We start from the raw sequence: 14,117 nt of genomic DNA, 5'->3' as shown, positions 1-14,117 counted from the left end.
AGTCGATGAGGCACCTTGTGTGTCATACTGTTACTATTACTTCGGATTAATCTGATGAGGTACTGAGTACCGTACTGTTACTATTTATTTTGGCATAGTCGATGAGGCACTGAATGCCGTACTGGTGTGTTGGTTGGATCCGTGTATCCGTCTATGTCCGAGTCATGTTAATAGGGGTAAATAAAAGTACTGAATGACTGATTCCTCTAATGGTTGACTGTTATTGAATAATAAAGATCAATTGATTGCTACTGAAAAATATTGCCTGTTATTGAATGATATTGATAAATTGATTGATAATGAGCTTGGAATAAAACAGATTACTGATTGAGAAATGAATAGCTAAATATTATTTATTGATATTGAACAGTGAACTGAAGTATGAGTGAGACATGTGAATTTAGTATCTCTGAACTAGATATGAATAGAAAATATTATTTTTCAAATGATTTGTGAATTTATTTTGAAAGCTAATCGGGTTAGTAGATGAGAAAAAAATTGAGTGAGTTATAAAAGATTTAATTTTTGTAATGAATATATATATATATATATATATAATTTTGATTGACATATGATTTAAGTGTATGATATATTGTTAAGTGTTTGGATTATAGAAATACCACTAAGTGCATACTCAGTGTACGGTTTGTTTCTGTGCGCAAGTTAGATACGAAAGTGATTAACGACTCAGCATCCAAGCCGATCTCGAAATCAAAGTGGTAAAGTACTTTCCTTTGGTAAATGACATGTACCTTGGATGTTAAAAGTGGTTATTTTGGGATATTATTGTAAATATTGTTACAAATGATTACGGTTGATTATATAACATGTTAAAAGTTTAGAAATTGAATTGCTTGTGGTTTATGATTTATAAGATTGGTAAACTTGAATTGTAAGACTCATTTTGAGTCCACACGGCCTGGCACACCGGTGTGTGTCTTGGCCGTGCGAAACTAATTTTTTCATAAGTAATAAGTCAGAGAGTTATATGGGTAAAGGACACGGGCATGTCCCTTAGACCACACGGGTGTGTGGGTACTATTCGATAGGAAAATTTTGAAATTTTGAGAAAAATTTGTAGTGATTTTAAATTAGTCCCAAATTAACTTTACTGTTCATATTAGACTTCGAAGGCCCATTAAAGGGATGATATGTTAAATTTAGGATAAGTGTAAATAATTATCTTAATTTATGTCCGTAATTGAACTGTATTGACTGGTAATGCCCAGTAATCTTATTCTAGGGACGGATAAGGGTTAGGGGGTGTTACAATAACTCTACAATATTCAGAATAAGTTCTAAATTAAAATTATGTTGTAAAATATTACTGATGAGAACTTACAAGAGAGAAAACTTATGTAGGAAAAGTCATTGGTTATGTAACTGTTGTACACCTAGAAAATAAGACTCACTCTCAAAGTTTGCTATTAATAGTTTTTTGGGCATCTGAAGATTTTGACATATTCCCTGAAGCAAATAATGCATATAATTATTTGGAAATTATATTTATTGATTTAGTGGCATTATAGACTTCAAATTGATTTAGACATTTCCAGTAGTAAATGTCACAATAATACTTATATATGGATACAAATGAAAAGGAATGATAATAAAATTATCAATTTGTTACAATTTAGTACAATTGAAACACATGTTAAAGTAAACTAGAAGTTTACTAATACAAATGCATTTACTACTTGGCGTGACCAGTTAGGTCATCTTGGATCATATATGATGCGAAAATTAATTGAGAATTCATATGGACATTCATTAAAGAACCATAAGATTCTTTAATTAAAGAATTCTCATTTGTTGCTTGTTGTCAATGAAAATTGATTCTTAGAAACTCACTAGTTAAAGTTGAGATTTAATGTCTTACATTTCCGAAATGAATATGGGCCCATTCATCCACTATGTGGATGGTTTTGATATTATATGATTTTGGTAAATGCATATACAAAATAATCACATGCATTATCAACTTGCAACATGTCGTTTGTAAGATTGCTTATTTAAATGATTAATTTCAGATTATGCAATTAAAACATTTCATCTTGCTATTAGTGAGTTTACATCCCAATTTTTCAATGATTATTGCATGTCAGTTGGGATAAAAGTTGAACATCCTGTAGCTCATGTTCACATACAAAATGATTTAGCTGAACTGTTTATCAAATGTCTCCAACTAATAGCTAAATCAATATATGAGAACAAAACTTTCTATTTCAACATGAGATTGTATTGACTTACATGTTGTATTCATCAAACCAATAAATTATAAAAACTCCCCATTGCAATTGATTTTTGGTCAAGAGCCAAATATTTCTTATATTACAATTTTTGGATGTGCAGTATATGTTCCAACTGTTCCATCACAACGCACAAAGATGGGTCATAATAAGAGATTAAGAATGTATGTTTATATGAGTCTCCTTATAATATTTTTGAGCTATTAATTTGAGATTTAATTATGACATGAGTTGTTAGTTTTCCTAACACTAGGGGGAGAAGATAAAAGTTGGATTTATAAAGTACTTGAAATGAATTATCAATGTTTAAGTTTCTCGTACAAAGCAAACATTAGTTGTTGCTTCTTCAAATCATGCAAAAATAATTGCAATGCATGAGCAAGTCGAGAGTGTGTTTGACTAAGATTATTGACCCAACATATCCAGAAGAAATGCAATTTGCCTTTATAGGAAAAGATGCCAACTATCTTATATGAAGATAATGCAACATGCATGGCTCAATTGAAGGGTGGTTACATTAAAGGTGATAGAACGAAATATATTTTGCCAAAATTATTCTTCAACCATGATCTTGAGAAAAGAGGTGATATAAATGTTCAAAAAGTTCATTCTTGTGATAATTTATCATGTCTTTTATTAAGGCATTGCCAACTTCAACATTTGAAAGACTACTATACAAGATCGGAATGCGCCAACTCAAAGATATAATGTAATGTTGCCATTAGGGGGAGTCTAAAACAAGTTGTACTATTTTCCTTTAACAAGGTTTTGTCCCATTGGGTTTTCCTAATAAAGGTTTTTAATAAGGCAACTTATAATAGAAGATTACGTACTTTTTTTCCTTTCATTAGGTTTTTATCCCACAAGGTTTTTCCTAATAAGGTTTTAACGAGACACATTATCTACAAATGAACATCTAAGGGGAGTGTTATGAATATCTTATTAAGTGGATGTCCATCATGATCAAGATAAAGTTTTGATGTACTTTAAATTCTAATAGTTATTAGAATTAGATCTCTACTTCTTTTATACTTCTTATACCTATGAATAAAGTACATTCTCTCTTACTTTTATATTTTCTTTGTTCTTTATTCTCCTATCTCTCTTTATTTTATAACAAATTTATTATTTTTATATTTTAAATCAAAAATGAACAATAACAAATTATATAATAAAATTAAGATTAGCAATTTTGTAATATTTTTGCCTCTCATTTTTAATTTGCACAAGTTCTATTAGTCAAATAATTTCATAAAATGAGAAAAATAATTTTATAAAATAATGATTTCTTTTCTTATTAAATTTTATGGTTTTTAATTCATTTCTAACAATTCTTATATAATTTCCAATTTTTAATGGTTTTAATAAATTTATTTATAAATTTTATGATTTTTAATTAATTTTAATAATTATTATAAATTTTAATTATTTTAAACTTTTTACACTTATAAAATAAATTTAGACAAATGGATCTGCTTTTATTGTGTACTTATTTTAAAAGTATTTTTTTTATTTTTTTATTTTTTGCCGACATGACATATGTTAATAGTCACGCCAATGTTGTTGTTAAATACTAACTATCAACATTATATAATATCTCCAAATCAATTTGTGCAAAAGAATTGATGTCGTTTATCAACTTAGTTGTTTTAGCCGGTGGGAAGTACTTCAAGAGGAACTTCTCAGTCATTTGATCCCAAGTCGTGATAGAACCCCATGAAAGTGAATTCAACCACTGCGTTGCCTTGCTCGTCAAATAGAATAGGAATAACTATAAAGTTATGATGTCATCAGTAACACCGTTGATCTTGAAAGTGTTGCAAATCTCTATAAAGTTAGCCAAATAAGCATCTGGATCTTCATCTTACAACCCATCAAACTAAACATACTGTTATACCATCTAAATTGTGTTCAGCTTCAGCTCAAAATTGTTTGCAGTAATAGTCGGTCTGATGATACTTGATTTAACCCCAATTAGAGTAGGATTAGCCTAATCATACATAGTACGAGGAGTAGGAGATGCAAGAGGCTGCTGATTATTTTGATTATCATCCATCTTCATAGTACGAGGAGTAGGAGGTGCAAGAGGCTGCTGATTATTTTGATTATCATCCATCTTCATAGTAATATCTTTTTCCTCTTGATAATTTATTAAAATCTGTTGATATTGCCTTAATTCTTTAACTTTTGTCCGATTTCTACGAGCATTTCTTTTAATCTTATTGTCAAAAATTAATGGTTCCAATGGGCTTCCTCTAGTCATAAACCAAAAGAACCTGTTAAAATCAAACAAATGAAAAATTAGAATGTAAGAATTAAATTTAAAACAAAATATTAAAATAAAATTGCTAAATTAATAGAAATAAAATTTTCCTAATATTTTAATCCTCGGCAACGGCGCCAAAAACTTGATGCAATTGTAAACCAACTGAAAATCCAACTAAGGCAAGTGCACCTATTAATTAATAGTATAACTACCGTGAGCAAAGATATCATTCCTATAAAGACTAAAAGTACTAGTAATTACCGTCTTTTTATTATTTAACCGATAAATTCGAGCGATTGATTGAAAACTAAAATTAACTAAATTAATTAATTACGAACACAACAAAGAACAAATCAGGAAAATAATCGAAAAAATACCTAGGAAACAATTCACCTAGGTTTCATATGTCACTATCAATCTAAAATGCACAATTTCTTCACTTAGTATCTTAATCCGTAGAAATCTTTAAAGTATGTTAATATCTCTCTTCAAGAATAAGAGCAACTGACTCTAGGTTGATTAATTGAAATTTCTTTCTAATTAAAACACCTATTATTGCATTAACTCAATCTATGGATTCCCCTATTAGATTTGAATATAATCTGGTAGATTTATGTCGTCCTATTTCTAAGATTGCATGCAACTCCACTCAATTACGCTAGATCTATAGCACCCCAAACTCGGCCCAGAAGTTATGGCCGGATCCGGCATGCCACATCAAAAACGTAAAAAAAAAATTTTCCATTCTAAGTCCAGAAAATCGTACTTGATGTTCAAAAGATTAATTTCATTATAGGTTAAAGTGAATGGAAGCATGCACCGGTAGGAAACCGAAAAGAGGTGGTGAGTCCATCGGATCGCTAATACCAAGCTCCTTCGGATCCAATCCTAGACATGCATATCGCCATTGCCACACCTTAACGTCATGGATATTTCTAAGAAACCGATTTGATTAAGTCATTTTAGGAAAAGTGATTAATTTTGGAAAATACTTTCATTGTAAAGCTTTGCTTGTTGTCGTGTTATTTTGAAATCAATGTTGTTTTTGAAAATGCGCCTAAAGCTATCCAATTTCAACAGTTAAAATAAGTATTACCTATCTTAGTAATACATATTAAAAACTATCAAAAATAAATAAGCGGCCTTATTACATTTAAAAGCCCAAAACCTCAAACGTAATTAAAAGGATGTCCAGTTCACCGAAGAAAATCAAACTTTCGAAGCGGGTGGCCACTCAAATTCCCTCACACTCCAAGCCCACTATGGTTGGGGATTTCTGCGTGGATGAAAATAAAAGGGGTGAGTTTGGGAAACTCAGTGTGTAAGGAAAACCCATTCAAAGCCCAAGTCAGCTCAAGCCCATTGGGCCTAAGCCCATTCAGTAATGCAGTGGTACTTGGGCCGAGCCCTTTCAGATTACAATAAAGCGGGCCTTAGCCCCTTATTCAGATAACAGTATGGCCCATAGGCCCATTTCAAAATACATACAACATCAGTAAACATATGCAAGCCCATTTGGGGAGACTACTCAACCCACCAACCACTACACTCCACCCGTACCAGCCATACACTCCATGTGGGGAATAGCTCAACCCACCCAGCCCAACACTCCACAGTTGCAGCATTGCTGCTCAGTTAACAGTAAATTGAGGCAAAGCCTCCAGTATGTGGACAAGCCACTTTCAGTACTTCCTCCGTCAATATCCCAATCCCATGCATCATATAATAACAACATGGCATGCAGTAAATAACAACAGTCAAACATGAATTTAGATCAATTTAACCCTAGGGGTATTTCGGTAATTTTGCACCTAGGGGTATAACAGTAATTTTCCATACATAGGGGTATTATAGTAATTTAGCTGCTTTTAGGGTTTTTCATGCATATTCCTACTTTTCACGTACTAACAGAATCACTACCGAGGGTTCTTACCGAATTGGGCCCGTTGGCCCATCATTCCAATTTTGGCTCATTAAGCCCAAAAATATCGAGGGCACAGAAATTATGCACTTTGCAGTCCAAATCTTGCAGCTTACCAAAAACATTAATCGATTTACCTCACGAGCATTCGCACACTCGCAAATCTACAAAATACCGATTTTCGGCATTTCGACTTTTCGACTTTTGCCGATCCAGACTAAGAAAGAGGGTGTTAGTTACACACCTGTTTGCGACGATATGCTGACGAGATCCACACACGAACTGCCTACAATTGGATTACTAACACGTTAATCTAACTATTCAAATACGAACTACGTATTAACCCCTTACAATATTAGGTCAACCACACCAACAGATCATAGTAAGCTTATAAGAAATTAATAAGCAACTCATTAACAAATTTTTGTCAATGTTTACCACATAATCATAATTTCACTGCAAGCTGTCTTCCTGAGCAACAGTCACTAAATCATTTATAACTGGAGCTACGAAACTCCAAATCAAGTGCCGTTAATTTTCTCTGAAAATAGACTCATATATCTTCTATCCATAAAATTTTCAGAATTTTTGGTTTAGCCAATAAATACCAGATTTTTCTCAAAGTTTCCCATGTTTCACTGTTTGACTAATCTGACCACTCTTCATTACGAATCAAATTTCTCATTGTACAGAATTCAAAATATATTCTAGTTTATTTCATTTGAAACTAGACTCATTAAGCTTTAATTACATAATTTATTCAGCTTCTAATTCATCTCCCACAATTTATGGTGATTTTCCAAAGTCACGTTACTGCTGCTGTTCCAAGCAGATTTATTACCAATTCACTCTTTCATACACCTATCTTGCATGCATGTTATTTAAACATGTATATCACCAATCAATCATCACATATCTATGATTTTTATTTAAGTATAATCTCCATTTCATCATTTTAAAGCACAACATGTTAGCTGATTTTTCCCTTTAACATCTAAGGCACATGCATGTTCATTTTTTTGGCTCAACTTCACCTATCTTCCATTTTTCATCAAAAGAACATGAAACAACAGCCATTTCCTTCATTTTAATTCATGACTAAATGCTCACAACACAACTAAAAATCAAAATATACTTCAAAAGTTAAGGTAGAATCAAGAAGAATTCATGAACCTAAAAATAGAAGCAAGGTACCAAGAACTTACCGTCAATTTTCCTCTTCCTAATGACCAAATACTCAAGAGCTTTCTCCTCTCTTTTCTCTTCTCTAACTTTCAGCTATGATGAACAAAGATGGACAAAACTTTGTTCTTTTCACCCCTTTTTCTTTTAATAAAACTTCATATTTCATCCATTTAATTCTTTAATACAAAAGACATGAAATTCTTATCATGAAACATTTACCTAACCTATTATCATGAAACATTTACCTATCCCATTATCATGGAACATTTACCTAACCTATTATCATGGAACATTTACCTAACCTATTATCATGAAACATTTACCTAACCTATTATCAATTTGTATCAATTTGTACCATAAATTATGGATATCAAGTGTACATTTTGTCTACAACAACATGATGGTTGGCCACTTCATGTAAAATGGGGAGGTTTATCATGCAAATCCTCCTATTTTGCACTCCTATTTATTTGGCCACTTCAATTTAGCCTATAGCATTTTCAAACATTTTCACATAGGTCCTATTTCATAATTTCACTCACAAATGACAAAATCAAAGCATGAAATTTTGTCAACATTCACAGAATTCCCGAAAATTGGGGCGTTACAACTCTACCCTCCTTAAAGAAATTTCGTCCTCGAAATTTACCTAATCCAAACAGATGAGGGTATTGTGTTGCATCGTCTCTTCGGCTCCCAAACTCGAAGTTTCCTTCCTTAACTTGTTGAAAACGAGCGACCAAAGACTTATCGTTCAACTGTTTTTCCTTAATCTGATCCAACCAGGTTGGCCTCACTTGCAACTCAGCCAACAGACTTCCATCATCATACAGACTCAGACGAGCAACATTGCTCTCAGATCAGATACAGCTCTACGACTTAGAGCATCGGCTACCACATTAGCATTGCTTGGGTGATACTCGATCGAACAGTCATAATCTTTAAGCAACTCAATCCATCTCCTTTGCCTAAGGTTCAGCTCCTTCTGAGTCAACAAATACTTAAGACTCTTATGGTCAGTGTATATAATACACCTTTCTCCGTACAAGTAATGTCTCCAAATCTTAAGTGCAAATATCACTGCTGCCAACTCTAAATCATGAGTCAAATAGTTTCCCTCATGAGGCTTAAGCTATCGTGATGCATATGCAACCACCTTACCCTCTTGCATTAACACGCAGCCCAAACCCACGTGTGATGCGTCACTGTACACAGTAAAATCCTTCCCAGACTCTGGCTGAATTAACACAGGTGCTTCAGTCAGAACTTTATTCCACTTCTCAAAAGCTTCTTGCTGCTTCTCAGTCTATACAAATGGTACTCCTTTCCTTATGAGTTTTATCAGAGGTGCTGCCATCACAGAAAAACATTCTACAAACCTTCTGTAGTATCCTGCCAGTCCTAGGAAACTCCGTATTTCTGACACTGACCTAGGCGACTTCCATTCCAAAATCGCTTCAATTTTCCGAGGGTCCACTTTAATCCCCTCAGCAGAGACCACATGTCCTAAGAAAGTTACCTCCCTCAACCAAAATTCACACTTGCTGAACTTCACAAAGAGTTCCTTCTCCCTTAATACTTACTGCACTATACGGAGATGCTCATCATGTTTTGTTTTAGTTTCAGAATATACCAGGATATCGTCAATAAAGACGACTACGAATTGATCTAAAAATGGTTAGAACACATGATTCATCAGATCCATAAACGCTGCAGGAGCGTTCGTTAGTCCAAATGGCATAACCAGAAACTCGTAATGACCATACCGAGTCCTGAATGTCGTCTTTTGGATATCTGCCTCCTTGACCCTTAACTGATGATATCCAGATCGAAGGTCGATCTTGGAAAATACAGAAGCTCCTCTAAGCTGGTCGAATATATCGTCAATCCTTAGCAGTGGATACTTATTCTTAATCGTCAGTTTGTTCAACTGGCGATAATCAATGCACATCCGCATCGTACCATCCTTCTTTTTCACGAATAGCACCGGTGCTCCCCATGGAGACACGCTTGGCCTAATGAAGTCCCTATCCAACAACTCTTGAATTTGAGCCTTTAACTCCACTAACTCCTTCGATGCCATCCTATACGGTGCGATGGACACAGGCGCCATTCCAGGCAACAAGTCTATTCCAAACTCAACTTCTCGATTCGGAGGCAATCCTGGAAGCTCCTCCAGAAAAACATCTTGGAACTCCTTTACGGTCCTAACCTTATCTACTGTTAGTCCCTCCTCTTCCGACTAACTTACAAATACCAATTAGGCCTCACAACCTTTCCGAATCCACTTTTCGGCTCTTAATGCCGACACTACATTGGACAAATAATCCCTTCTCTCACCTATCACCATAACCTCATCATCCTTTGTAGTTCTTAACACCATTCGTTTAGCAGCACAATCCAGAGTCGCCTTATGCTTAACAAGCCAATCCATTCCCAGAATGAGGTCAAACTCTCCGAATGGTAACTCCATCAGATCTCCAGGAAAAATCCTACCTTGAGTTTCTAAGGGTACATCCTTATACAGTTTGTTTACCCTAACCGAGTTATCCAAAGGGACTTAGTACAGATACCCCACTCACAATCTCCTCAGAGTAGTCCAAGTCATCCATAATCCGTTCTGTGGCCTCCAACCAATATTCCGCCACATTCGGGGCTATACCAGACATGCCCTTAAAGATCTCCATTCCGTTAGTCCCGAAGTCATTCAGAAATAGATCCCTGAATTTCGTTGCCCGAACTTGCTCCGGCAACCCTTTTCAGAACACGAAGCATTACCTGTGATAGGGCATCATCCTCGGCACCGCAGTCATGAGACTCTACCTCTGTTGCCGGTGGTACCGGTGCATCCACCGTCGACATATGTCTCGAAGACGAAGATCTCGCTCGAGCACTTCCTCGGCTCCGTCCACGGCCTCTTGTACTCATATCGTATTATCTTGATTACGAATTTTTATGCATCAATTAATATTCCAGTGTTTATTACAGATGTTTTATGAATCGACAAGAGTTCGAGTTTGTTTTCGAGAATCAAAGTCTAGCTACGATTCGATCTCTTATCGATTTTCCTATGCTTTCAAAGTATCATCCTATCTAGAGTGTCCTAGTAGGGTTTGAAGATGACAGATAATTCAGGAAAATATTCGAAAAGTTCGAGTAATACTTACAGACTTGTAGGAGATTGAATGCCACCTTCTAAAGATCTAAATTTTGAAAATCGAGTTTTCGCATTCTTTATAAAATTTTCGCTTTCGAAAATCTTTGTTTTTGTAAACCCATTCCACACCGAGTTGTTGTAACCTAGGCTCGATACCACTAAATGTAGCACCCCAAACCCGCCCGAAGTTATGGTAGGATCCGCATGCCACATCAAAACGTAAAAAAAATTTCCATTCTAAGTCCAAAAATCGTACTTGATGTTCAAAAGATTAATTTCATTATAGGTTAAAGTGAATGGAAGTCATGCACCGGTAGGAAACCGAAAAGAGGTGGTGAGTCCATCGGATTGCTAATACCAAGCTCCTTCGGATCCAATCCTAGACATGCATCACGCCATTGCCACACCTTAACGTCATGGATATTTCTAAGAAACCGATTTGATTAAGTCATTTTTAGGAAAAGTGATTAATTTTGGAAAATACTTTCATTGCGAAAGCTTTGCTTGTTGTCGTGTTATTTTGAAATCAACTGTTGTTTTTGAAAATGCGCCCTAAAGCTATCCAATTTCAACAGTTAAAATAAGTATTACCTATCTTAGTAATACATATTAAAAACTATCAAAAATAAATAAGCGGCCTTATTACATTTAAAAGCCCAAAACCTCAAACGTAATTAAAAGGATGTCCAGTTCACCAGAAGAAAATCAAACTTTCAGAACGGGTGGCCACTCCGAATTCCCTCACAGCTCCAAGCCCACTATGGTTGGGGATTTCCTGCGTGGATGAAAATAAAAGGGGTGAGTTTGGGGAAACTCGGTGTGTAAGGAAAACCCATTCAAAGCCCAAGTCAGCTCAAGCCCATTGGGCCTAAGCCCATTCAGGTAACAGTGGTACTGGGCCAGAGCCCTTTTCAGATTACAATAAACTGGGCCTTAGCCCCTTATTCAGATAATAGTATGGCCCATAGGCCCATTTCAAAATACATACAACATCAGTAAACATATGCAAGCCCATTTGGGAGACTACTCAACCCACCAACCACTACACTCCACCCGTACCAGCCATACACTCCATGTGGGAATAGCTCAACCCACCCACCCAACACTCCATAGTTGCGGCATTCTTTGCTCGATTATCAAATAAATTGAGGCAAAGCCTCCAAGATGTGGACAAGCCACTTTCAGTACTTCCTCCGTCAATATCCCAATCCCATGCATCATATAATAACAACATGGCATGCGATAAATAACAACAATCAAACATGAATTTAGATCAATTTAACCTAGGGGTATTTGGTAATTTTGCACCTAGGGGTATAACAGTAATTTTCCATACATAGGGGTATTATAGTAATTTAGCTGCTTTTAGGGTTTTTCATGCATATTCCTACTTTTCACGTACTAACTGAATCACTACCGAGGGTTCTTACGAATTGGGCCGATTGGCCCATCATTCCAATTTTGGCTCATTAAGCCCAAAAATATCGAGGGCACAGAAATTATGCACTTTGCAGTCCAAATCTTGCAGCTTACCAAAAACATTAATCGATTTACCTCACGAGCATTCGCACACTCGCAAATCTACAAAATACCGATTTTCGGCATTTCGACTTTTCGACTTTTGCCGATCCGGACTAAGAAAGAGGGTGTTAGTTACACACATTTTGCGACGATATCTTGTGAGATCCACACACGAACGCCTACAATTGGATTACTAACACGTTAATCTAACTATTCAAATACGAACTACGTATTAACCCCTTACAATATTAGGTCAACCACACCAACAGATCATAGTAAGCTTATAAGAAATTAATAAGCAACTCATTAACAAATTTTTGTCAATGTTTACCACATAATCATAATTTCACTGCAAGCTGTCTTCCTGAGCAACAGTCACTAAATCATTTATAACTGGAGCTACGAAACTCCAAATCAAGTGCCGTTAATTTTCTCTGAAAATAGACTCATATATCTTCTATCCATAAAATTTTCAGAATTTTTGGTTTAGCCAATAAATACCAGATTTTTCTCAAAATTTCCCATGTTTCACTGTTTGACTAATCTGACCACTCTTCATTACGAATCAAATTTCTCATTGTACAGAATTCAAAATATATTCTAGTTTATTTCATTTGAAACTAGACTCATTAAGCTTTAATTACATAATTTATTCAGCTTCTAATTCATCTCCCACAAATTATGGTGAGTTTCCAAAGTCACGTTACTGCTGCTGTTCCAAGCAGATTTATTACTAATTCACTCTTTCATACACCTATCTTGCATGCATGTTATTTAAACATGTATATCACCAATCAATCATCACATATCTATGATTTTTACTTAAGTATAATCTCCATTTCATCATTTTAAAGCACAACATGTTAGCTGATTTTTCCCTTTAACATCTAAGGCACATGCATGTTCATTTTTTTGGCTCAACTTCACCTATCTTCCATTTTTCATCAAAAGAACATGAAACAACAGCCATTTCCTTCATTTTAATTCATGACTAAATGCTCACAACACAACTAAAAATCAAAATATACTTCAAGAGTTAAGGTAGAATCAAGAAGAATTCATGAACCTAAAAATAGAAGCAAGGTACCAAGAACTTACCTTCAATTTTCCTCTTCCTAATGACCAAATACTCAAGAGCTTTCTCCTCTCTTTTCTCTTCTCTAACTTTCAGCTATGATGAACAAAGATGGACAAAACTTTGTTCTTTTCACCCCTTTTTCTTTTAATAAAACTTCATATTTCATCCATTTAATTCTTTAATACAAAAGACATGAAATTCTTATCATGAAACATTTACCTATCCCATTATCATGGAACATTTACCTAACCTATTATCATGGAACATTTACCTAACCTATTATCATGAAACATTTACCTAACCTATTATCAATTTGTATCAATTTGTACCATAAATTATGGATATCAAGTGTACATTTTGTCTACAACAACATGATGGTTGGCCATTTCATGTAAAATGGGAGGTTTATCATGCAAATCCTCCTATTTTGTTCTCCTATTTATTTGGCCACTTCAATTTAGCCTATAGCATTTTCAAACATTTTCACATAGGTCCTATTTCATAATTTCACTCACAAATGACAAAATCAAAGCATGAAATTTTGTCAACATTCACAGAATTCCCGAAAATTGGGGCGTTACAAGATCTACTCTTAAATAAGGTTTATTTCTCTTCTGATTTAAGCACATCAAACATGAATTAATAGTCTAGAAATATTAAACTAAGAATTAAGCACACATAATTGAGAATAAGATCTAAGTCCTAATTGCATAAAATAAAAATGAAACGACAGAATCCAT

The 14,117-nt window shown here is 34.7% G+C and overlaps 2 long non-coding RNA genes across 3 annotated transcripts; both read right to left on the bottom strand.

Annotated features, from left to right (window-relative positions):
- Window positions 1-5,982: 5,982 nt before the first annotated feature.
- Window positions 5,983-7,841, bottom strand: LOC128290507 (uncharacterized). The gene is made up of 2 exons (XR_008280370.1): window positions 7,642-7,841; window positions 5,983-6,722 (listed from the first exon to the last, which is right to left on the bottom strand). It is a non-coding gene; the product is annotated as an uncharacterized LOC128290507 (long non-coding RNA).
- A 3,563-nt stretch (window positions 7,842-11,404) lies between these two features.
- On the bottom strand, window positions 11,405-13,584 carry LOC128290506 (uncharacterized). Of its 2 annotated transcripts, none has more exons than XR_008280368.1 (2): window positions 13,398-13,584; window positions 11,405-11,553 (listed from the first exon to the last, which is right to left on the bottom strand). It is a non-coding gene; the product is annotated as an uncharacterized LOC128290506 (long non-coding RNA). The 2 variants fall into 2 exon arrangements; XR_008280369.1 differs by lacking the exon at window positions 13,398-13,584 and adding an exon at window positions 12,333-12,444.
- Window positions 13,585-14,117: the final 533 nt, after the last annotated feature.

Source organism: Gossypium arboreum, chromosome 3, assembly GCF_025698485.1.
Source record: "Gossypium arboreum isolate Shixiya-1 chromosome 3, ASM2569848v2, whole genome shotgun sequence".
Lineage (NCBI taxonomy): Eukaryota > Viridiplantae > Streptophyta > Magnoliopsida > Malvales > Malvaceae > Gossypium > Gossypium arboreum.
Note: the sequence above shows the minus strand (reverse complement) of the source record. Positions and strands in the feature narration are given on the sequence as shown.